The 23053-nt window shown below is 37.8% G+C and overlaps 1 protein-coding gene across 9 annotated transcripts in view; it reads left to right on the top strand.

The window, feature by feature from the left end:
• The window catches only part of LMO3 (LIM domain only 3), a 322779-nt gene that overhangs the window by 63935 nt on the left and 235791 nt on the right, over positions 1–23053 (top strand). For 7 of the 9 annotated variants that reach the window (XM_081483356.1, XM_081483354.1, XM_081483351.1 and 4 more), the window contains one exon: positions 16827–16961. The exons of the other annotated variants lie outside the window; for them this stretch is intronic. The gene's annotated coding sequence lies outside the window, so the exon portion shown is untranslated. The remainder of the gene's footprint in view (positions 1–16826; positions 16962–23053) is intronic. 9 annotated transcript variants of the gene reach the window in all.

A 23053-nucleotide genomic window follows, 5' to 3' on the forward strand; every position in this document is an offset into this window, starting at 1 on the left:
TCAAGCCAATTCCAAACCTTATTCTTGAATTAAATTGTGTTTGATAGGGACACAATATTGTTGCTAAACCTCTAGTCACACACCCCAAAGAATTGTTTTAATTTAACTGGTCCTTTTTTCCTAATCTTTTGTAATTCGCCATTTGTTCTTTAGAATATATCTACTATTCAATTATTTATTCTGTATCCTTGTAAAGCATTGTTTTCTCATTGAGTTTCTTTTTAATTGTTCTAATTTTGTTTTCTTCCTTGAAAACATGTATCTTCCCGACTAATATCTTAAATAACTCATGCCTTTTCATTTATCAAACATGATATATCTCAAAACTAAGCAGAAACAGAATAAGCATATTCCTGATTAATCAATCATTCTGTGACCCATTTTAAAATAGCCAAGTATGAGCACTTATCATATCTACTAATGAATGGTTTTCTTGTTTTCTCTAAAACATAGCTTCAATTAAGTGAAAGAAAGTTTGTAAATTGAAATTTCAGAAGTAGCTATGTTTCTCTACTTAAAAATAATTAAATAGTGGTATTAATTAGGAATATTTTACCTGCAGCATTGGAAAAAGTCAACTAAGAAAGGCTTAGGTAATAAAGATGTAAAATTATCTCCCATTGCAAGAAGCGTAGAAGAGCAAGTTGAGATGCAGCGGTTCAGTGATGCCATCAGGGATCCAGGGTCTTTATGTTTTTCTTTTCTACTATCCTTAGTACATCAATTCATGCACATCTTGTTGCCAAACCTCACAGAGACAGAATGGTTGCTGAAGCTCCATTCAGCATGTGGAGATCAAGGTAGGAAAAATGAAGGAGAGTATAAAGCAATAAGATCTGTTTCTTTTATTAAGAAATTTAAGAAAAAGCAGATTTCTTTTTAAAAATATGTGACATGATTACTTCTACTTATAAGGTAGGCTGAGAAAAAATATATTAACTGTCACTGACTCTGTATTGACAAAAGAGATTGAAAGTGAAGTTGGCCTAGCTAATCAAAACACCCTTCCACAGTAGTATTAAAAAGTAATTTAATAATTGATCTGTCAGAAATATCACAAAATGTAAGTTTCCTTAAATAGAATTCATTATTATAAGATAATGTATTTTTATAATACAAATTTGTTATAAAAATGATGCACTTTAAGTGCCTTAAATAGAATTTATTATTATAAAGAGTAGTACATTTTTATAATACAATGTATTACAGCTTTACTTATTACCCCACAACTGATGATTTTGCAGTGACAGAAGCTTACGTTAAGCTTTGTCTAGTCTATATATGGGGCTTCCCTGATGGCTCAAGAAGGTAAAGAATCTGCCTGCAATGTGGGAGACCTGGGTTCAATCCCTGGGTTGGGAAGATCTCCTGGAAAAGGAAATGGCAAGCCACTCCAGTATTCTTACCTGAAGAATCCCAGGGACAGAGGAGCCTGGCAGGCTATAGTCCATGGGGTCACAAACAGTTGGACGCAACTAAGCATAGTCTGTATATGTTATATTAAAGTAAAAATTAAAAATTATGAATATGCAGATACATGAAGGCCAAAATGGAATAAAAAGGGAGTACTACAGAAGAGCTTCAATTTAGCAGTTAGTATTAAAATATTGAGTTTCAAAAATATGCAAAAATACCAAAAGAGACTTTAAAGCTTTTGCAAAATTTAGTCAACCTAGTAGATTATTTAAATATATTGGCTGTCAATGATGCATTCCAACTTTGTATAGACCAGATTTGAACGTAAATGTTTTGAAGGTAGTAATTAGTGCCTAAATTTTGTAAGAATAAAAGAACCCTTTGCTCCAATGGACTCTGCGAGTTAGCATCATTTTTCTTAAGATCATTTCTGAATAATCTTCATTGTTCATACTCCTTGGCTTATTTAGGGCATCTCTGCTATTGAGTAATCCACTAAATCACTTTAATTTATATTTAGTGCCTTTAGATCACTGTTACATTATTTTTCTTGATATTGAGACTTTTTTCACTTTCTTTTAACATAAATCCAGAATCTAAGAGAATCAATAAAATAGGTACTGATATTAGAATAACAACATACAGATACAAAAGCAACTTAAAAAATAAAACTTTTCATGTGTGAAATTTGAGGATTGTTGCTATTTGCTGGGTTTAATCAATTTCAAAATCAGAATTACTTGATTGCATGGCACTTGGACCATGATGGAAATGTCCAGATGATAAATAGGAAGAAATTACTAGGGGTGTGTGTGGTGCACGCATATGTTCCTCACTTATTGATCATTTTCAGATAAACTCATTAGTTCTGTTCTAACTCAAATTTATCACTGGAGATTTGAAATAACCAATCACCAATCGTATACCCACTTCTAAAATGCTAAGAGATCTGTATCTGCAGCTTTCTATATTATTATATCAAACTAAATGTGAGCTAAGTTGTATCGGATGACTCTTGGTGAAGGTAAAGTAGAAAATTCACTGGAGTTTTCGATATTCACTAGGGTATCATGTATCACCTTAGACTCTAATAAAGCTCTGTCCACATTTATAAAACATTTTGCTTCCTTTGGGGAATTTAACCAATTAATAAAATCAAGCTATCTCCAAGACTTTCCCTGGGAAGATGACTTATGATAATTATATATAAGTGTTAGTATTTTTTTGCATAAAAATCGCACTTTGGTTTCTATTGTTAACCATCCTCATGCTCCATTAAAAGTGGGAGACACCTGAATACATTTTCAAAGTATCAAAGAACCTTAGAAGGAATAGGAAGTGAGTTGGGAAGAATGGATTAGAGTTACAAACAGTACTAAAAGGTAATCGTTTCAGGTGACACTCCAAATATAAACAGATAGAATTTGAAATAGGAAGGAAGAGAAGCAGATGTGAAGTAGATAGTGCCCAGAGTGAGAACATTAAATGGTTGGAAGCCACTTGGACAGTAATAAAAATTAAAGCAGATGCGAATATAGAGGAACAGGCAAAGGTACCAAAACTCATTGATGAGAAGAGCTAGGGCTAAAAATGACTAGTGTTGATTTTTAATTTCAGAAGACCTACTAGAAATGAACAATGAGAAGAGCCAAGAGATACAGATTTATGAAATCTACGTCTAGAAATCTCCACGTGCTAAACTACTTTCTAGGCAATATAAAAAAATTTGCATTTTGCAATCTTTGTCTTCCCTTTTCATGATGAATGCGCTGTGCTTAGTCGCTCAGTCATGTCTGACTCTTTGCAAACCCATGGACTGTACCCCTCCAGGCTCCTCTGTCCATGGAGATTCTCCAGGCAAGAGTACTGGAGTGGGTTGCCATACCCTTCTTCCAGGGATCACACCCAGGTCTCCTGCATTGCAGGAGGATTCTTTACTGTCTGAGCCACCAGGGAGACCCTCTATGATTAAAATTTTCTCTAATATTGCCTTGTAGAACATATTTTTTAGAAGATTCAAGCTTTGTTTTATTTTTTTAACCTGACACTTAAGCCAGGAAGAATATGGCAAGCAACGTACCTTAAATTTTGGTACACTTTTGTCTACATACCACCTAGGTAATTGGGAAATATAGCACAAGAGGAGAGTTACAGTCAAGGAAAAGAAAAGAAGAAAATTTAAAAGTGTGCAAGTAAAATGATTAGCTGAATACCTGCCACATTAATAATGATGAATATAAATTGTATAGAGAATAGTACAAGTTGCTAGTGATCCCCCTCATGGATTCTCCTTGGATTTTTCTGATAAGCTTGGAAAGGAAAAGCTCTTAAGGAAGAACTCGGGAAATAGCCATACAAAACTTTGATTTTCCAAGTGGGTCTATAGAACAGAGAGAGAGAGAGCAATAAATCAAACTCATCTCAATAATGGCTTTGAATAGGTCAAATGGGTTGTAATTGACATGCAATAAACTATCTAGTTAAGGTGTTCAATTTTACAAGTTTTGGCAGATATGTATGCCTGAGAAACCATCACTGCAATCAAGAAAGTGGACGTATCAATCATTCCTCATGACCCTTAATAATCACTCCCTCCCAACCTTTATCATCCCCAGGCATCTGTGTATATGCTTTCTGTCATGATAGGTTAGTTTTGATAGCCTAAATTTTTTTTATAAATGGAATTAGACAACCGATGTTTGATTTTGTTTGATTTCTTTCACTCAGAAAAGTTATTTTGAGTTTCATCCATGTTGTTGCACAGGTTTATTTCTTTTTATTGTTGAACAAATATCATTGCATGGATATATCACAAGTTGGCTGTCCTTTCACCTATTGATGGACGTGTCAGTAGTTTCTAGTTTGGCACTATTATAGCTAAAACTGTTGCGAACAGTGTGCCATGTGCTTAATTGTGTCTGACTCTTTATAACTCCATGGACCAGCATACCAGGCACCTCAGTCCATGGGATTCTCCAGGCAAGAATACTGGAGTGGGTTGCCATTTCCTCCTCTAGGGCATCTTCTCAACTCAAGAACTGAACCCATGTCTCTTGTGTCTCCTGCATTACAGGTGGATTCTTTACTCACTGAGTCATTGGAGAACACTAATATACAAGTATTTGATTGGACATAGGTTTTTATTTCTCTTGGGGAAATATCTATGAGGGAATGACTGGATCATATGATGATATATTAAATTTTTAAATAAAATGTCAAATTGGTTTTCACTATCCTTGTACCAATTTACATTTTCACCAATTTATACTCTAAGAATTCCAGTTGCTTCAGAATCTCATGAATCCTTGGTATGGCCATTCTTTTTAGCATTAGTCATTTTCATGTATCAATATATAGTGTTATCTCATTGTGTTTTAATTTTCATTTTCCTAATAATTAAAGGTGTTTAACATATTTACTTACACTATTTTATCATCTGTGTATCTTCTTTGGTAACATTTTCATCCAAACTTTTGTCTAAATTTTTGAGTTATTTATATTCTTATTATTGGATTTTAAGAGTACTCTCTATAGTCTAGATATGAATTTTTTATCAGGTAGATGCTCCAAATACTTTCTTCCAGCCTCTGTCTTATTTTTCATTCTCTTAACAATGTCTTTCAAAGAGCAGATCTTTTTCATTGCAATGAAGTACAATTTATCATTGTTGTTTTTAATGAATTATGTTTTCATTGTCATATTTTAGAACTATTTGCCTAATCCAAAGTCAGAAATGCCTCTCCTGTTTTCTTCTAGAGCTTTTGCAGTTTTAGGTTTATAATTCATTTTAAATTAATTTTTGTGTATGGTACAAGGTATGGATTGGAGTTCACATTTTTGCATATGAATATCCAATTGTTTTAGCATCATGTGTTTAAAAGACTATATTTTCTTGTCTAAATTACCTTAGCATCTTTCTCAAAATTGAGCTCTTTTTAAAGGTTTGGTGCTATTAATAAATTAACCTGTGTAATTTCATTGATATATTTGTATTTTTCTATATCACTATAACACTTTCTGAATTATGATGGCTTTATAAAAAGCCTTGAACTCAGGTAGTGTTAGTCTTATGACTTTGATTTTCTGCTTTAAAATTGTTTTGACTATTCTGAATCCTTAGAATTTCCATTTAAACTTTAAAATCAGGTTACCAACTTCTATAAAAACACTTGGTAATATTCGAATTGGATATGGACACACCAGATCAATTTCACCCAAATTCACATCTTAATATTATGTCTACTGACTCGTAAATATGATACATCTCTCCAATTATTTAATTCTTCTTTAATTTCTTTCAGTACTATTTTATAGTTTTCAGTGTTCGGGTCTTGTACATAATTTTGTCAGGTTTGCTCCTAAGTATCTCAATTGTTAGCTATTATTAATGCTAATTTAAATTTTTTTACTTTTGATTGTGTTTAGTATATAGAAATAGCATATTAAAAAGCAGAGACATTACTTTGCCAACAAACGTCTGTCTAGTCAAGGCTATGGTTTTTCCAGTGGTCACGTATGGATGTCAGAGTTGGACTATAAAGAAAGCTGAGCGCCGAAGAATTGATGCTTTTGAACTGTGGTGTTGGAGAAGACTCTTGAGAGTCCCTTGGACTGCAAGGAGATCCAACCAGTCCATCCTAAAGGAGATCAGTCCTGGGTATTCACTGGAAGGACTGATGTTGAAGCTGAAACTCCAATACTTTGGCTACCTGATGGGAAGAGCTGACTCATTGGAAAAGACCCTGATGCTGGGAAAGATTGAGGGCAGGAGGAGAAGGGGACGACAGAGGATGAGATGGCTGGATGGCATCATCGACTCGATGGACATGGGTTTGGGTGGACTGCAGGAGTTGGTGATGGACAGGGAGGCCTGGTGTGCTGCGGTTCATGGGGTCACAAAGAGTCAGACACAACTGAGCGACTGAACTGAACTGAGTATATAGAAATACTATTGATTGTTGTATGTCAATCTTGTGCCCTGCAACCATTCTAAACTATCTTAATAGTTTTATTAACATGTTGCTATATTTTATCAAATTTCTAAATAGAAGAGCATGTTGTCTGTGAATAACTGTTTAGATTTCTTAAACGTTTGTGAGTTCACTTAAAATATAGGATAGAAACTCCCTTTCAAAGTTAAGTAAAAGTCATAACAATGAACATTGAGGTCATGGTGCTGATCTTAGGGAAAATACCTTCCATCTTTCATCATTAAGCTGATGTTAGTTGGGAGTTTTTGGTAGATGACGTTGAACAGGTTAAGAATGTCCTTGTATTCCTAGTTTGTTGGGAGTTTTTATCAGAAATGAATGTTGCAGTTTGTCAAATGCTTTTTCTGCATTGACTGGGATGGCGATCCATTCTTAAATAATTTTGAATTGGGTTTGCTCAGTTTTTATTTAGAATATTCACATCTATGATCATGAAGGATGTTGTTCTGTACTTTTATTTATTTTTTTGTATTTTTTTTTTTGTATTTTATCATGGTGTTGGAGAAGACTCTTGAGAGTCCCTTGGACTGCAAGGAGATCCAGCCAGTCCATCCTAAAGGAGATCAGTTCTGGGTGTTCATTGGAAGGACTGATGTTGAAGCTGAAACTGCAATACTTTGGCCACCTGATGTGAAGAGCTGACTCGTTTGAATAGACCCTGATGCTGGGAAAGATTGAGGGCAGGAGGAGAAGGGGAGGACAGAGGATGAGATGTTTGGATGGCATCACCAACTCAGTGGACATGGGTTTGAGTAGACTCTGGCAGTTGGTGATGGACAGGGAGGCCTGGCATGGGGTTGCAAATTGTTGGACACAACTGAGCAACTGAACTGAACTGAATGCTGACTTCACAGAATGAATTCAATGCATTCCTTCCTCCTCAGTATTCTGGAAAAATTTTGTGTGAAATTTATGTTATTGCTTCCTGAATTATTGGATATAATTCACCAGTGAAGCCATCTGGGCCTGGCATTTTCTTTGTGGTAAAGTTTTAAGCATAATTTCAAATTTTTAAAAGATGTATGGTTGTTTATTTTTTCTAGAGTAATATTTGACAGCATTGAGGAGATGCCCCATGTCCAAGGTCAGAGAAACCCCAGTAAGATGGTAGGAGGGGCAAATTCACATTTAGAATCAAACCCTATTCCCACCAGAGACTCTCAGAGGGCTCAAACAAACCTCGTGCATACCAGGACCCAGAGACCCCACAGAGACTGAGAAAGAACTGTGTTTGAACGTCTCCTGTTGAGGTACAGGTCAGCAGTGGACTGCCATAAGGACAGGGGCCCTGGATGCAGCAGACTTGGGTATGGAAATCCTCTTAGAGCTTCCCTTGTGGCTCAGCTGGTAAAAAATCCGCCTGCAATGAGGGAGACCTGAGTTTGATCCCTGGTTTGGGAAGATCCCCTGGAGAAGGAAAAGGCTACCCACTCCAATATTCTGGCCTGGAGAATTCCATGGACTGTATAGTCCATGGCATCACAAAGAGTTGGACATGAGTGAACGACTTTCACTTCACTCTTGGAGTAGGTCGCCATTAACCCCACCATACAGCTGCCAGACCTTACACAGGACTGGGGAAAAGACTCCTGGAGGGCACAAACAGAACCTTGTGCATACCAGGACCAGGAGAAAGGAGCAGTGACCCCACAAGAGACTGAACCAGACTTGACCGTGAGTGTACGGGAGTCTCCATTGCAGGCCTGGGTCGGTGGTGGCCTGCTGCAGGGTTGAGGGCAGTGAGTGTAGCAGTATATGCATGGGACCTTTTCAAGGAGGTCACCATTATCTTCATTACCTCTGCCATACTTTGGCCCCAGGTAAACAGCAGGGAGGGAACACAGCTCCACCCGTCAACAGAAAATTGGATTAAAGATTTACTGAGCATGGCCCCGCCCATCAGAACAAGACCGTTTCCACCTTAGTCAGTCTTTCCCATCAGGAAGCTTCCATAAGCCTCTTATCCTTCTCCATCTGAGGGCAGGCAGACTCAAAACCACAATCACGGAAAACTAACCACACAAATCACAGGGACCACAGCCTTGTCCCACTCAGTGAAACTATGGGCCATGCCTTGTGGGGCCACCCAAGACGGATGGATAATGGTGGAGAGTTCTGACAAAATGTGGTCCACTGGAGAAGGGAATGGCAAACCACTTCAGTATTCTTGCCTTGAGAACCCCATGAACAGTATGAATAGGCAAAAAGATAGGACACTGAAAGATGAACTCCTCAGGTTGGTAGGTGCCCAGTATGCTACTGGGGATCAGTGGACAAATAACAGCAGAAAGAATGAAGAGACAGAGCCAAAGCAAAAACAACACCCAATTGTGGATGTGACTGGTGATGGAAGCAAGGTCCAATGCTGTAAAGAGCGATATTGCATAGAAACCTGGAATGTTAGGTCATCAGTTCAGTTCAGTTCAGTTGCTCCGTCGTGTCCGACTCTTTGCGACCCCATGAACCGCAGCAAGCCAGGCTTCCCTGTCCATCACCAACTCCTGAAGTCTACCCAAACCCATGTCCATCGAGTCAGTGATGCCATCCAGCCATCTGATTCTCTGTCGTCCCCTTCTTTTCCTGCCCCCAATCCTTCCCAGCATTAGGGTCTTTTCCAGTGAGTCAACTCTTCGCATGAGGTGGCCAAAGTATTGGAGTTTCAGCTTCAACATCAGTCCTTCCAATGAACACCCAGGACTGATCTCCTTTAGGATGGACTGGTTGGATCATCTTGCAGTCGAAGGGACTCTCAAGAGTCTTCGCCAACACCACAGTTCAAAAGCATCAATTCTTCGGTGCTCAGCTTTCTTCACCGTCCAACTCTGACATCCATACATGGCCACTGGAAAAACCGTAGCCTTGAATAGATGGACCTTTGTTGGCAGAGTAATGTCTCTGCTTTTCAATATGTTTATTTTTGAAATATATGTTTCTTAGGTACAGAAGTCTAGATTAACAGGGTTTGGGAGCTGTTTTGTACTTCAAAGAGGAACTTTAGTACTTCAAAGATGTTTTGCCAGTCTTCTTACTTGTGCTGTTTCTGGTGAGAAACTTCTGGCTTTTTCCTTGCTTTTCTGCATGTAACATGTCCTTTTAATTCTGTATGCTTTTAAGATTTCCTGTTTATTACTAGTTTTAAGAAATTTTGATTTTGATTTTCATGTAATTCTCTTTACCTTTCTTGTTTCTGGGGTTCATTGAGCTTGCATCTATTGGTTTATAGTGTTAATCAAATTTGAAAAATTATTGTGTGCCATTTCTTAAAATATTTTCTTTCCTTTCTCCTTTTTTTGAACTCAATTACATGTACAATAGGCTGCTTGAAATTGCCACTCAACTATTGATGATCTATTCATTTTTTAAAACTGGGGTTTCTTTTGTTTCACTGTGGAAAGTTTCTGTTGCTATGCCCTCTGGCTCACTAATGTTTTTTTTCCATAATTTTCAGTTGACTCCATCCAGTTTAGTTTTCATCTCAAACAGTTTTAATTTGTAGCAGTTTGATATCCATATCTCTCCTTTTTTTACCATGAAGAATACAGCTATAGTAGTGGTTTTAATGTCTCTGTCCTTCTCTGCTAATTCTGACATTCATGTTAGTTCTGGACTAGTTACAAATGACTAGTTTTACTCTTTGTTATGTGTCTTGTTTTGTTTGTTTGTTTGTTTTCACTTTTTCCATGCCTGGTAATTTGGGGTTGGATACTACACAGGATGAATTTAAGATTTTTGAATGCTGAACATTTCTTATTCCTGTAGATATTTTTGAGCTTTCTTAAAAAAATATAGTTATTTAGAAATAGCTTGATACCATTGGGTCTGCCTTTTAAGATTTGTTTGGCAGAGCAGAAGAAATGCAAGTTTGGGTCTAATTAATTCCCACTACAGAAGCGAGACTTTTCTGAGTATTCTAATTAATGCCCATGCATTGTTATGAGGCTCTTCAGTCTGCTGATAGGAATAGGCTTTATTCTCAACTTTGAAAGGTTCTTTCCTTGTCCTCCTCCAAGTTGATTTGAAAGTTTAAAGTGCATCTTTTGTGTCCAAAACTATCAAGAAAGAAGTTTCTATGTTCATAATAAAATAAAGAGTTCTTGGCCTGTTACCAGCCTATCCTTAATATCTATGAAGCCCACATACTATTCATCTAAATAATAAAAGTTTTATATAGATCTAATGAACTCCTAAATGCACTTAAATATACTGTATTATAATCGTCTATCTTGATAAATAAGCCCCCATAAAAATCTGAAAGCCCAAGTTTAAAAGTATTTATCAAAGTTCTCAGAATTCAGGGGACTTCCCTGGTGATCTAGTGGCTAAGATTCTGAGCTCCCAATGCAGAGGGTCTGGGTTCAATCCTTGGTCAGGGAACTAGACCCACATGCTACAACTAAAGATTCCACATACCAGGCTTTTCTGGTGGTCCAGTAGTTAAGAATTCTCCTGGCAATGCAAGGGACATGGGTTAAATCCCTCATCTGGGAGGATCTCACATGTCGAGGAGCAGCTAAGCCTGTGCACCACAACTACTGGACCAGTGCTCTAGAATGTGGGAGATGCAACTACTGAAGCCTGCTTGCCCTAGATAGAGCCCACCCTCTGCCACAAGAGAAGCCATGGCAATGAGAAGCCTATGCACCACAAGTACAGAGGGGCCCCCACTCGGCCCAACTAGAGAAAGCCCAATAGCAACAGAGACCCAGCACAGCCAAAATAAATAAATAAATAAATCTATAAAAAAAAAAAAATTTTTTTGCATGCCACAATGAAGATCGAAGATTTCATGTACTACATTAAGACCTGGTACAGCCAAATCAATAAATACATTTTTTTAAAGTTCTCAGAATTCATTGCAGGGATGTGATGGCTGAGCTAGGAGGACCAACCCTCAGTTCTTCGACTCTGCCCAGTTGTTCTTCTCTACCATTCCGCGTCTCCCACCCCTGTTTCTTCCAAGCCTGGACTTTGCCTTATCCAATAAGGAGTTTCATGCACAAGAGTTTGTGGCCAACCTACATCAAATTGTGCATATCCTCTGCAGGCAGCAACTCCTTAGAAGCTCCTCAGGTTTGGAGTTGCATAAGCAAAGGCTTCCCAGGTGGCTCAGTGGGTAAGGAATCTGCCTGCAATGCAGGAGACACAGGCAGACACGAGTTTAATTGCTGGCTGGGAAAGATCCTCTGGGGAGGGCGTGGCAGCCCACTCCAGTATTTTTGCCTGGAGAATCCCGTGGAGAGAGGAGCTTGTTGGGCTCAAGTCCATGGGGTCACAAAGAGTCAGACACGACTGAGCACACTTGATGGGAAGGCTTCTTCTCCAGCTTTAAAATTCTAAGAGTCTCTAGCATAGTGACAGTGGGTCTATCATTTTCCAGTACAAGTGTTTACTATCTCTCATAAATACAAGCTTAGCTTCCACGCTGAAAATCAATCTTTCCTTTCTAAATTATTTACCGGTCCAACTATCATACTTACATGGCAATTTTGATCACACTCTTAAATATTATTTAAGTAATTTCTGTTTTAGAGGATAATAAATTTGGTTGTTTTTTTTTTTTAACTTTTAAGGGGCGCAGTTATAAAACCTTCACCTTGATGCCTGCCTGCATGTGTATGCACTCAGTCGTGTCTGATTGTTTGCAACCCCACGGACTATAGCTCGCCACGCTCCTCTGCCCATGGGATTTCCCAGGCAAGAATACTGGAGTGGGTTGCCATTTCCTTCTCCAGGGGATCTTGCTGACCCAGGGATTGAACCCGCATCTCCTGCGTCTCCTGCACTGGCAGGAGGATTTTTTAGTACTACGCCACCTGGGAAGCCCACTTACCTTAATGACACATCATCTTTTAGAGGTTCCCACCTGCCATTGAATGCACTGAATGCAAGAGTGATGGGAAGAAAGGAGGCCTTTTTGTTACTTTCCATAAAGGAAGCAAAATGGAGGTTGTAGAGGTTAAAGGGAAGCCAGATGTATGATTTTTAGTTTTATTCTGAACCTAACCTCACTGAAACAGGTTTTATAGATTTGTCTCCGTGACTTATATCACGAATACTCACCTTTTTTTCCTCTGAATGCCAGAGTACCATCTCCCTGTGCCTTTAACAAGTATGCATTAGTCACATTAGCTAACCTGTTCAAAGGAGCTAGCACATTCTGTTTTTTTCCTTGTCCTTAATTAGTCAGAAAGCTTGCTTCCACAGCGTTGAGTTCCTTCTCCTCAGCTCCTCAAAAAGGTTGCCTAATGGTAAAGCATTTTAATTTTTCTTCTTTAAGTAATTTGTGGTTTTAAGTTTAGCCTTCTGGCCTCTCTATTTATCATGGCTGAACTCTGCTCTTCTTGTTGCAAGGAAGGCTACTGTTTCATTTTTCCATCTTTCTTAAAAATAAAAACATTGTTCTATAAAGCAGCTAATATTCTCACTGGGCAAATGGAAAGAATCTCACATCACCCCAGAACACATTCTTCCCAGTAGAAAGTATATAAATGGACTATAAGCAACATCACACCTTAACGTACGAGTGATTTCCTTTAAATGTATTCTACCTCTTTCATATAGTCACCTGCCATTTTTACTTTATTGCAGTCAGAAGGTTTAAAGGCATTCCTTTTAAATATCTTGAAAGTTTTACATTGATAAGAAAAGGTAGTGAAAGCACTTTTAAGTGAACAGTAACACACACATCACAAATCAGGCATTTTGATACCATCTAGGTTCACACCATGTGGTATAGGAACTCCAGCGATTGTTGTTTAGCTGGGATTCTAAACTGTGTAGAAGGGCTATGGGGGGAATTTAGGAAGTGTTGTTATAGTTATTGACTAGGTCATAGGTTGTATTGTGTGTATATGTGTGTACATGTAAAGAGTGTGTGTGTGAGTGACGGAGAATGAAAGTGATTTAAATGCAAAATATTTAACCATAGCTTATTTGCACTATGATACTAAAGAAGTAAACCAGGAAAACATCGCAAATGTTTGTTAATTAAAGAACATTTCTCCTTTTATAAGGATGCTGCATAATTAGCTATTCATTTACAGTGTATTTTTGAAAGAAATTAGTTCACCTTTCCCAGGGAGAACATTTTATGCTGTCCATTCTATTTCACTCGGTTTAAAAGGCCACAGAAATTGATACCAATGAGATGTGAACGTAGGCACACACCAGCAGCAAAGATTACTGTCTGAAGATCGAACAGGAGGGAACTGGATTTGAAATCAAAGACCTGACATTGATCAAGTCTTTGTTAGTCTAGGACAAGGGTTTACACACATCTTCTCATTTTTCCTCTGGGTCTGAGTGCAGCATGAGCTAAAAGGAAACGATGCCAGATTGTGTGGGTGGAGGAGAGGAACATCCACATCTCTGCAGAGTTAACCATGCATCTGGCCTCTCTGCTCTGCCCTTTCCTTCAAAGAGAAGAAAGGCAGATCTAGCAATGCCGACCGTGAGTTTGAAGACGTTAAAGTTTTACATGGTTTCAGTCGTCCTGAACAGCATAGATGTACTCTGTAGACATATCTTAAAATAGGAAAAGAGTACAGAAAAGAATGGATTGAGTGGCGTTGGTTACCTCATGAAGCTGTAAAGGCAAGTTGTTACACGTTTTTCTTCCTCTGTGTTTCTGTTCTCTTCCTAGTAGTATATCTGAGTAAGTAGGGGCTTGGATACATGTGGAAAAGAAAAGAAAATCCGGTTAAAAATTGTTCAATATATGTTCAAGGTTACTGGGAAAAAAATGTGTTTTATATAGGGAGTTGGGCTTCCCAGGTGGTACTAGGGATAAAAAAAACCTGCCTGCCAATGCAGGAGACTTAATAGACGTAGGTTCGATGCCTGGGCCGAGAAGATCCCCTGGAGGATGGCATGGCAGCTAACTCTACTCTTCTTGCCTGGAGGGAGCCTGTTGGGCTACAGTCCATAGAGTTTCAGAGAGTCAGACATGACTGAAGCGATTTAGCACACAGGCATATAGGGAGTTAAATGGGCAGCACTTGGAATTGTTGCAGGAAGAGGGAATCCTTCCAGGGCCCGAAACTGGGCTCTTGTCTAACACTTGGTAATGAATTGTCCGAGGAGACACGTGTGCTGACAAAGCAAGAGATTTTATTGGGAAAGGGCACCCAGGTGGAGAGCAGTAGGGTAAAGCAGGGTAAGAGACCCAGGAGAACAGCCCTGCCACATGGCTTGCAGTCTGGGGTTTTATGGTGATGGGATTAGTTTCCAGGTTGCCTTTAGCCAATCATTCTGACTCAGAGTCCTTCCTGGTGGATGCCAGAGAGGATTCTGGGAGGTGGTTGGACGTATAGTGTCTCCTTTTGACCTTTCCCGACCTCTTCCAGTTGGTGGCGGCTTATTAGTTCCGTGTTCCTTACCAGGACCTCCTGTCATAAAACGAATCATGCAAATGGTTACTATGGTGCCTGGCCAGGGCAGGCAGTTTCAGTCAGTGTGCTTCCACTAACAGAATGTTATGGCACGATTGCAAAAATGATAAACATTCCTTCCGATTTTCATAAAAGTATTTTCTGGATGATTATTCCATTTCTAATCATTATACATTCCTATGATCAAGATTATGTGGGTCGAGAAGATGATGCCGATGGGGTGGGTCATCCATTAAAGAATGTAATTTGGGAGAAAGTAAAAAAATTCCTGAAACGAAACATTTCATATCCACGTTGAATGCTTTGCTCTTACACACAATGGGCCAAAGGGAGAAATAATGTCATGAGTAGTCAGAGTACACTAATCTGCAAAGATTGAGATATATTTTATCCATGGGGAAGGGACATTAATCTTTATCTAAAAAATGTTGTGTTGGCAAGTTTATATTTTTCCCTAGAATATTTAGAGGAAAAGAGAAGTATCAACCACATTCTTTAAACACAGCCATAGGCCAGCTCTGCAAATGAGCAACTCCAATGTGAAAACACTTTCAAAGTTCTAAATGAGTTGCCCCTGTGGTAATAAAGAGGGGACATTTTACAGTATGACAGTATGTAAGACAGCATTGTCAGCTGTAGTTATTTAAAGCACGAGGCCTGTAACAGGAAAATAATGACTTTAATAAAATTTACTATTGACTTTGTAGGCTAAAATCTTTCTGTCATCAGGAATACAGAAAAACAACCTGTCTGAAAACCCTTCAGTTAAATATATTCCTTTAATATTTCAAAGCAACTTGATTTTTTTAATATATACCCTACTTCAAAAGACACTGTAGTAGGGTGGAAATTAGTATTTTTAATAGAAAGTTGGTATTGCTTACATAAGGAAAAAACCAGTAATGACCTATGACACTGTCAACTGACAGCAACATTTGAGGAAACTGCAAAAGCAGTTAATGCAATTCCTTAAAATGCTGTATAAAGCTGTGTCACAAATGAAGGATTTATAAATTACCTAAAGTCCTTCTCCTCCGAAGATGTCTTTTAATCATGCAGTAGAGCTTCTCAGTAAGAACGCCAGAGAACTTACTGGGTCTACATGACAATCTACAGCATGTTAACAAGGTTGGGGTTATTTGTGCAAACTGGGGAAACTAGGAAAACATATGTCCTGATTTTACTCTCCAGCCAATTTGATTAAATGCGGTGTAGACTGCTTATAGTGTATAAGCAAGGTCATGCCCGTTCTATGAAAAGTGGAAGAAATTCCATTCCTTTAATGTTTTACATAGTTAAAATAAACTGTGGTAAAAAGTTTCCCAACAGTGTATGACAGCTCAATTTAGAGGTGAAGCCTTTTAATAAAACCTCATGAAATGAATACTTTGGTTTATGCACTCTGTTTGTGTTTCCCACTGGAGTGCTTAGCATTATGAAGCTGTGGTTACTCGCTTTACTATTGCAGAATAGCATCGTGAAAGGAGAGACCAAAGCTTTGTATCAGAAAATATCCAGAGTGAGTAGAAATGCTGGTGGAGGAACCTTAATTTAGAGCTAAGCTGCTTTCCTATTTGCTTTTAACATGCTATTGTAAAGTATATTGGCTTGAATTACAGGATATTATTTAAACAAAGGGAAAAATCCACAGGGATTTTTACACATTAACCTATAGCTTATTTAAGGGGAAATTATGAACCTCAGAATTATACACTAGTAATTTTTTTTCTAAGCTTTAATAAGAACTGTACGCCAAAGCTTGCTTTTCTGAATTAAGTATATACATTGGTATTATTTGGAAGAGGGAGAAGGCAAAGGAAAGAATAAAAAGCAGTTCGTTTATAGAAAGATTCTGCCACCGACCCTCTATGTGGAGACAGAATTCTACTTTAGTACCATCTAGGATCTCAAAAACAATTCTTAGGGACCTGGTCTGGTGCCTTAAACCAATTAATTTTCAGTGCGAATGTATGTTGCGGACATAACTCTTTTCAAGAGCAGTATTAATTCTGATCCTCTTTCTTTCTAGCTGTGCTCTCTGGCTTACTCTGGAACTGTCCCTCAATGTAAGGAAGGAGTTCAGGAAGCTGGTCCATTGTCCACTGACTGTTCTGACCCTTACCTCTCCTAGATTTCCTGAATATTTGACCTGACTACAACTACTGTAAGATTTTATTGGATACTTTATTTTACGTATATGAATGTGGGAAGAGTATTTTTGAACATGACACGCACATATATGTAAATTATATGCACGCTTATACAGTGTGAGTCTCCAGATCTCCTGGGGAAAGGTGGTTACCTCATAAAATGCATCACTTGATTTTGACCATGTAAGTTGCAGTTGGTAAGGTACATCCTAGAATAGGTGACTGCTGTTCTCTGCTGGCATATTAGCTTTCCACTTGTGCCCTGTGGGAGGTAGTATTCATGATTTGTTTTTTTATTTTTCTCTCTGATAATGTTTAATAATTTGGGAATATAAACTGATAGCCATACTACTAAGTGAGGAAAACAACAATCTGTTCCTTACCTATTCTGGAAATGTCAGGTAGACTTATTGTTAGCTGTACCAGATCACCCAGGAGAGATATAAGTAAGTGTGAAGGAGGGTCTTTGGTCATAAACAGGATTGACATTACTATTTAAGAAAGTTGTCTGATAGAAATATAGATGTTGAGGCATGACTTCTCAAGGGTTTCCGGTCTTCATTCTCTAGGATACAGAAAGAGGATATTGAAAGCTTTTAAAAATTATCCTCAATTAGTCTCCTAAGATTTCTTGGTTCCCAGACTTCCACTTAGAGTTAAATAACATTACAAGTCTCCTCCTCAGTTCATCTCTAATTTGATCTACTATTCTCTATTTAAAGTATAATTTTAGACTGGACCACTTGAGGCAACAACAACAGAAGAATTTCTGAATCAATTACATTAACAAAGACCAAGAAAAGCCTTTGCTTTGTTCACTTCTTCAACAAATATTTACTGTGTTCTATTTCCCCGGCACAAGCTAGAGCAGTGACCAAAATAAAGCCTCAGTCTCAGAGGACCTGATGTTCTATTGAAGAGACAGACAATAACGTGATAAATAAGTTAATACAGGTTTCCAGGTGGTAAAAATACCATGAAAAACGGAAGTAAAGCAGGGTAAGGAAAATAGAGCCTGGAAGGGTCAGGAGAGGAGAGCAAAGGTTGAGAAAAAGGTGGAGAAAGTCAGGGACTGGTATCATACCCTTCACAAGGGGCAATGAAATAGGGTAGAGTCAGGGAGTGGGTCACAAAGCCACCCTCTCATCCAACAAATATTTCACTTGGTCAGAAAGAGAGACTGATAAATCCATCCACAGGATTCTTTCACTAACCTAACCCCATGCATAGTAGAATGGCAAACCTGCCAAGAGATCTATCTACAAACAGGTTTGTTTAAAAATTGACATTCAGGCCAAACCAGTTAATTTGTTCCCAGTGTAACTATTAATCATATGAAATGGTGAGGTTATGAGGGGAACAGTCCTGTCAAAAGAATAGGGTTTGTAAATACACATTATAGTTTTAGAGATAAATGGCCCTGATGCAATGCTCAAATGCTATTGTAATAGATTTTTGTTAAAAAGAATACACTGCTAACTGTATTACCAATCCATGAGATTTAAATATTGAACAACTTGATGCTCAGCAGCTTTATGGTGAATTAAGGGCAGAAGAGGGGACTGAGAAAAAGAAGACTCTTAAGTAACAGCTCTGATTGGGGAAATGTATTTCATTTTTTTCACTTCCACCCTCTAAACAATTCTGTCTGGTGAAAGAGATTTTTAGATACTCTTGGTTAAGGGGAAACAAGCATAGATTCACACTTCACGCATGCACTGTGTATTTGTTGTTCAGTAACTGAATCATGTCCGATTCTTCGCCACCCCATGGACTGCAGCACAGCAGGCTTCCCTGTCCTCCACCATCTCCCAGAGTTTGCTCAAATGCGTGTCCATTGAGTCAGTGATGCCATCCAACCATCTCATCCTCTGTTGCCCCCTTCTCCTCCTGCCCTCAATCTTTTCCAGCACCAGAGACTTTTCCAACGAGTTGGCTCTTCTCATCTTGTGGCCAGAGTATTGGAGCTTCATATTCAGCATCAGTCCTACCAATGAATATTCAGGGTTGATTTCTTTCAGGATTGACTGGTTTAATATCCTTGCAGTCCGAGAGACTCTCAAGAGTCTTCTCCAGCACCACATTTGAAAAGCATCAATTCTTTGGTGCTCAGCCTTCTTTATTGTCCAGCTCTTACATCTATACATGACTACTGGAAAAACCATAGCCTTGACTATACGGACCTTTGCAAAGTGATGTCTCTATTTTTTACTCTGGGAATATAATTTTGGTTGATAAATTTGGTTTAGGTAATTGACACATTTAAAGCAGAGGGGAAAAAATGTGTTCAGTCTAACTCAAAAAATCTTTAAAAATGCTAGCAAGAATCTAGAGAAGCTAAGGCCCTTGTTCTCATGTAACCGATGACTGCTAGTATAATCATGACTTGGTGTGGAGACTAAAGCAGAGTTTGGCTGTGACATCACTCAGCCAAGACTGGGAACAGCAAAATCATGACACTAAAAGAAAAGGCAGAGGCTTTGCTGTACAAAATGTGTAACAATTAGAAAGAAATTATTTCTGTCTGACACATTTTCTTCTCTCTTTTGTTGTGATGCAAAGTTTACCTCTTCTTTTGAATTACCTGCTTTGACAGTGCCCATAGCTTTTAATGCAATTTAATATCCTCTCATATTTATTTATTTAATAAGAAAACAAAAAATCAAAAAATATGTAGTGAAAATCTAAAACTTTTTATAGAATGACAACTAGCTAATATATGTTTAAGTACTTTTTAAAAAAAATCCATGTTTTCTCTATAAAACATAACAATGTAAATTACTTTTATTATATCCAGATGAAGTGATCAGAGGTTATAATGGTTAAATATTTCATATTAGGTCATACAACTAGTAAAAAGTCATTCTGAGTCTTGAACTAGATATATAACTTAAAATCATATTGTTTAACCAATTTCTGTGCTACTTCTGGTCATATAAGTTAGTATGTTAGTATTAACACTTCCAACTTGAAATTTCTTACATTCATTGGTAATAAAGTTGGGTTTTCATAAGTGAACAAATGCTTGATTAGTCAACATAAAATAATCTAAATATTTTAATTAAAAAAATTAAAATGCTAATCATACTTTAGTCTAAATGTAAATACCTCAACTAGAAGGTATGCTTACATTATTTATCACAAAACTATTTTTTTAAAAAACAGCTGGGATCCTAGTTTTTTGATGGAGGTAGTAGCTCCCCCTAGAGGGCATTTTGGAAATTGGCAAGGGTGATTTTGTCACAATGCACTGACTTTTAATGAGTGAGGACCAGATTGCTGCAGGCCTTACAATGAGTAGGATAGGGTCACACAATCAAGTATATTTTCTCAAGCTTTTCCTCAGGTTTTGAATATGCCATCAGAAATCCATATAAGGGAAGAATTATTTATAATTATCTGAGCCTAGAACTTGAAACCGCTTGACATGTGCAGCTTTTACACAGACTAAATTTTCCAGAAATGTGACTATAATGCAAATCTATGGAAGGTTTTTACTTCAGTTTGGAATATTTATTAATGGCTACATCGGGTCTATGTTGCAGCATGCAGGATTTTTTGTTGCGGCTCATAGTCTTCTCTCTAGTTGTGGCGAGCAGGCTCAGTAGTTGCAATACACAGGCTTAATTGCTCTGTGGCATGTGGGATCTTAGTTTCCTGACCAGGGATCGAACACATGCCCCCTAAATTGGAATGTGGATTCTTAACGAATGGACCACCAGGGAAGTCCCTGGGATTTTTCAGGAATTGTTCACTATATTTGACAATAGTGGGCTTCCCTTGTGGCTCAGCTAGTAAAGAATCCGCCTGCAATGTGGGAGACCTGGGTTCGATCCCTGGGTTAGGAAGATCCCCTGGAGAAGAGAAAGGCTACCCACTCCAGTAGTCTGGCCTGGAAAATTCCATGGACTGTATAGTCCATGAGGTCTCAAAGAGTCGGACACGACTGAACGGCTTTCACTTTCACTTTCTTTGACAATAGTGTCACTGATAGCAATAGCAATGACACTCATGGTGTTTGAGTTACCAGTCTTCATTTGTATCATCCTTTGGTTATAATTGTCATGCGTAAACATGAAACAGAATAATTAAAGCTCATTTAAATAGTATTATAAGAATATTATTAAATATGAAATTTAGGTGATACTTTAATAAAGGCTACAAACATGTTTATAGTGATATTCACATTTTTTCACTTACTGCACAGTGATCCTGGAGAAGGGAATGGCAACCCACTCCAGTATTCTTTCCTGGAAAATTGCATGGACAGAGCCTGGTGGGCTGCAGTCCATGGGGTCACAAGGAATCAGACACGATTGAGTGACTAAGCACAATTGTACAATGATAAGTAATATTGTGAAGATTGTATATTGGATTTGTTGACTTATTCTCATATGGCCAGAGGCTTTCCATTCTTATTCTGATAAGGCCTACCACACAACTATAACTTTTCATATTACTGTTTCTTATTCCAATCTAATTCTTGATTTCCTGTCACCTAGTAGAGACTAGCGTTCCCAAGGTCTCTACCATTACTAGAGTCTGACTGCATGTCTTGATGGGAATTCAAGGTAAATCATAGGCTTTGAGTGATTCTTTAATATTGTTCCATCCTATTTTTAATATAAAGAATTACTTTATTTGAATACCATTACTTCTTTATTTTGGAAAGATGCTATCGCTGCATGAATTAAAATCATTCCTCACTTTCTATTATTACATGTAAATAAACCTTGTTTGTTAGTACTTGTACTTTTTAAAAAATCTGGTGAATGTTTTGCTCTTTTATCTTCCCGTTTTTCCCATACAGAATCATGTTTTAGACTATGTTATGAAAGGGAGACATTGGGATGAATAAGGTAAAACCATTGGGCTAGACTCAAAAGCAAAATAAAATAAGGAGCTAATATTCCAGGCACTTTTTATAAGAAAGCCTTGTTAAATTTCCAGTTTTTAACTATTGATGTGAAGAAAAATAGAATGAGGTGGAGAAAAAAGGATATATACAATTAGCGTTAGGTCAGTGTTTTCGTAATGGTCACAGTTGATGGTCTATTTAGAAGATACTGCGTTACTCCATTTATGAGGTATTCTGTTTTGTATTATTTGAGCATTCAAATAGTAATTATAAAGTTCTACATCATGCGTGTCCACAAATGCATCACCAATAGCATTTATAGAGTTTCAAGTTTGGCTTCCATTTTTGCCCGTTATAGATATGCACATGCACATAATTGAGAATCAGATACTTGAGATATAGAACATAGGAGTGTGCTATATTAATGTGTAAATTTAGACTCAATTAAAACAGATGTAACTTTAAAAATGGAAGCATGCGAATATAGCAAGCAATTTTGCAACTGATAGCTGAGAATGCCCTAATCTATTTAAATATATTTTTTTTCTTTTATCAATCTATGGGATTCTGGAACCTAGTTATCACTTCAAACCAATCAAATTTGGATGGCACTATTTGAGCAGTCTCAAATCTTTGACCCTGCCTTGCACGCAGCTGCAGGATAAAGTTAGCTTTACTTTCCTTAAATGAACAGGAGCAGACTTTTTTCAATCTCTGCTCATTACCCCTAGAATCATTTTGAGCCAATTCCTAGCCACTGCTTTGCTGTGTATCACTCTAAATCATGGGTATAAAAAATAGTTTGGAGGGAAAAAATTTAAACGGCAGCAAAATGTCAGTTTCAAGGGGTGTTAAAAGGGAATTTAATCAACTTTCAACACAGTGAACACCACTTTGGCATTAGACATCATAGATTTCCTTCTTACCTCCCAACTTCTGAGGCTTATTATTAAATACTTTCACAGCAGCAAGATCACAAAAACATTAGACTGCTTGCTTACAGGTATATCCTACTTAGTGAACTTAAAGGAACACTACCAAGGCTGGTAAAGCTGAAATTAGACCTATCGGCTTTATTCTGAAGCTTGGGCGTGCACAGTACGCTATCTGATTCACTTTGCCTGCCAGCTTTGTTCTCTTGAGCCAGCAGGAGGGATTGACACTTAGGAGAATCTTTCTCTTTTAACCTGCGTGCTGCTCCTGACAGCTAAGCTGGGCGAGTAGAGACTGGCAGACAGGACTCTAGGT

The sequence above is a fragment of the Giraffa tippelskirchi genome, chromosome 4 (genome assembly GCF_054371585.1).
Source record: "Giraffa tippelskirchi isolate mGirTip1 chromosome 4, T2T-mGirTip1v1.2.pri, whole genome shotgun sequence".
NCBI lineage: Eukaryota > Metazoa > Chordata > Mammalia > Artiodactyla > Giraffidae > Giraffa > Giraffa tippelskirchi.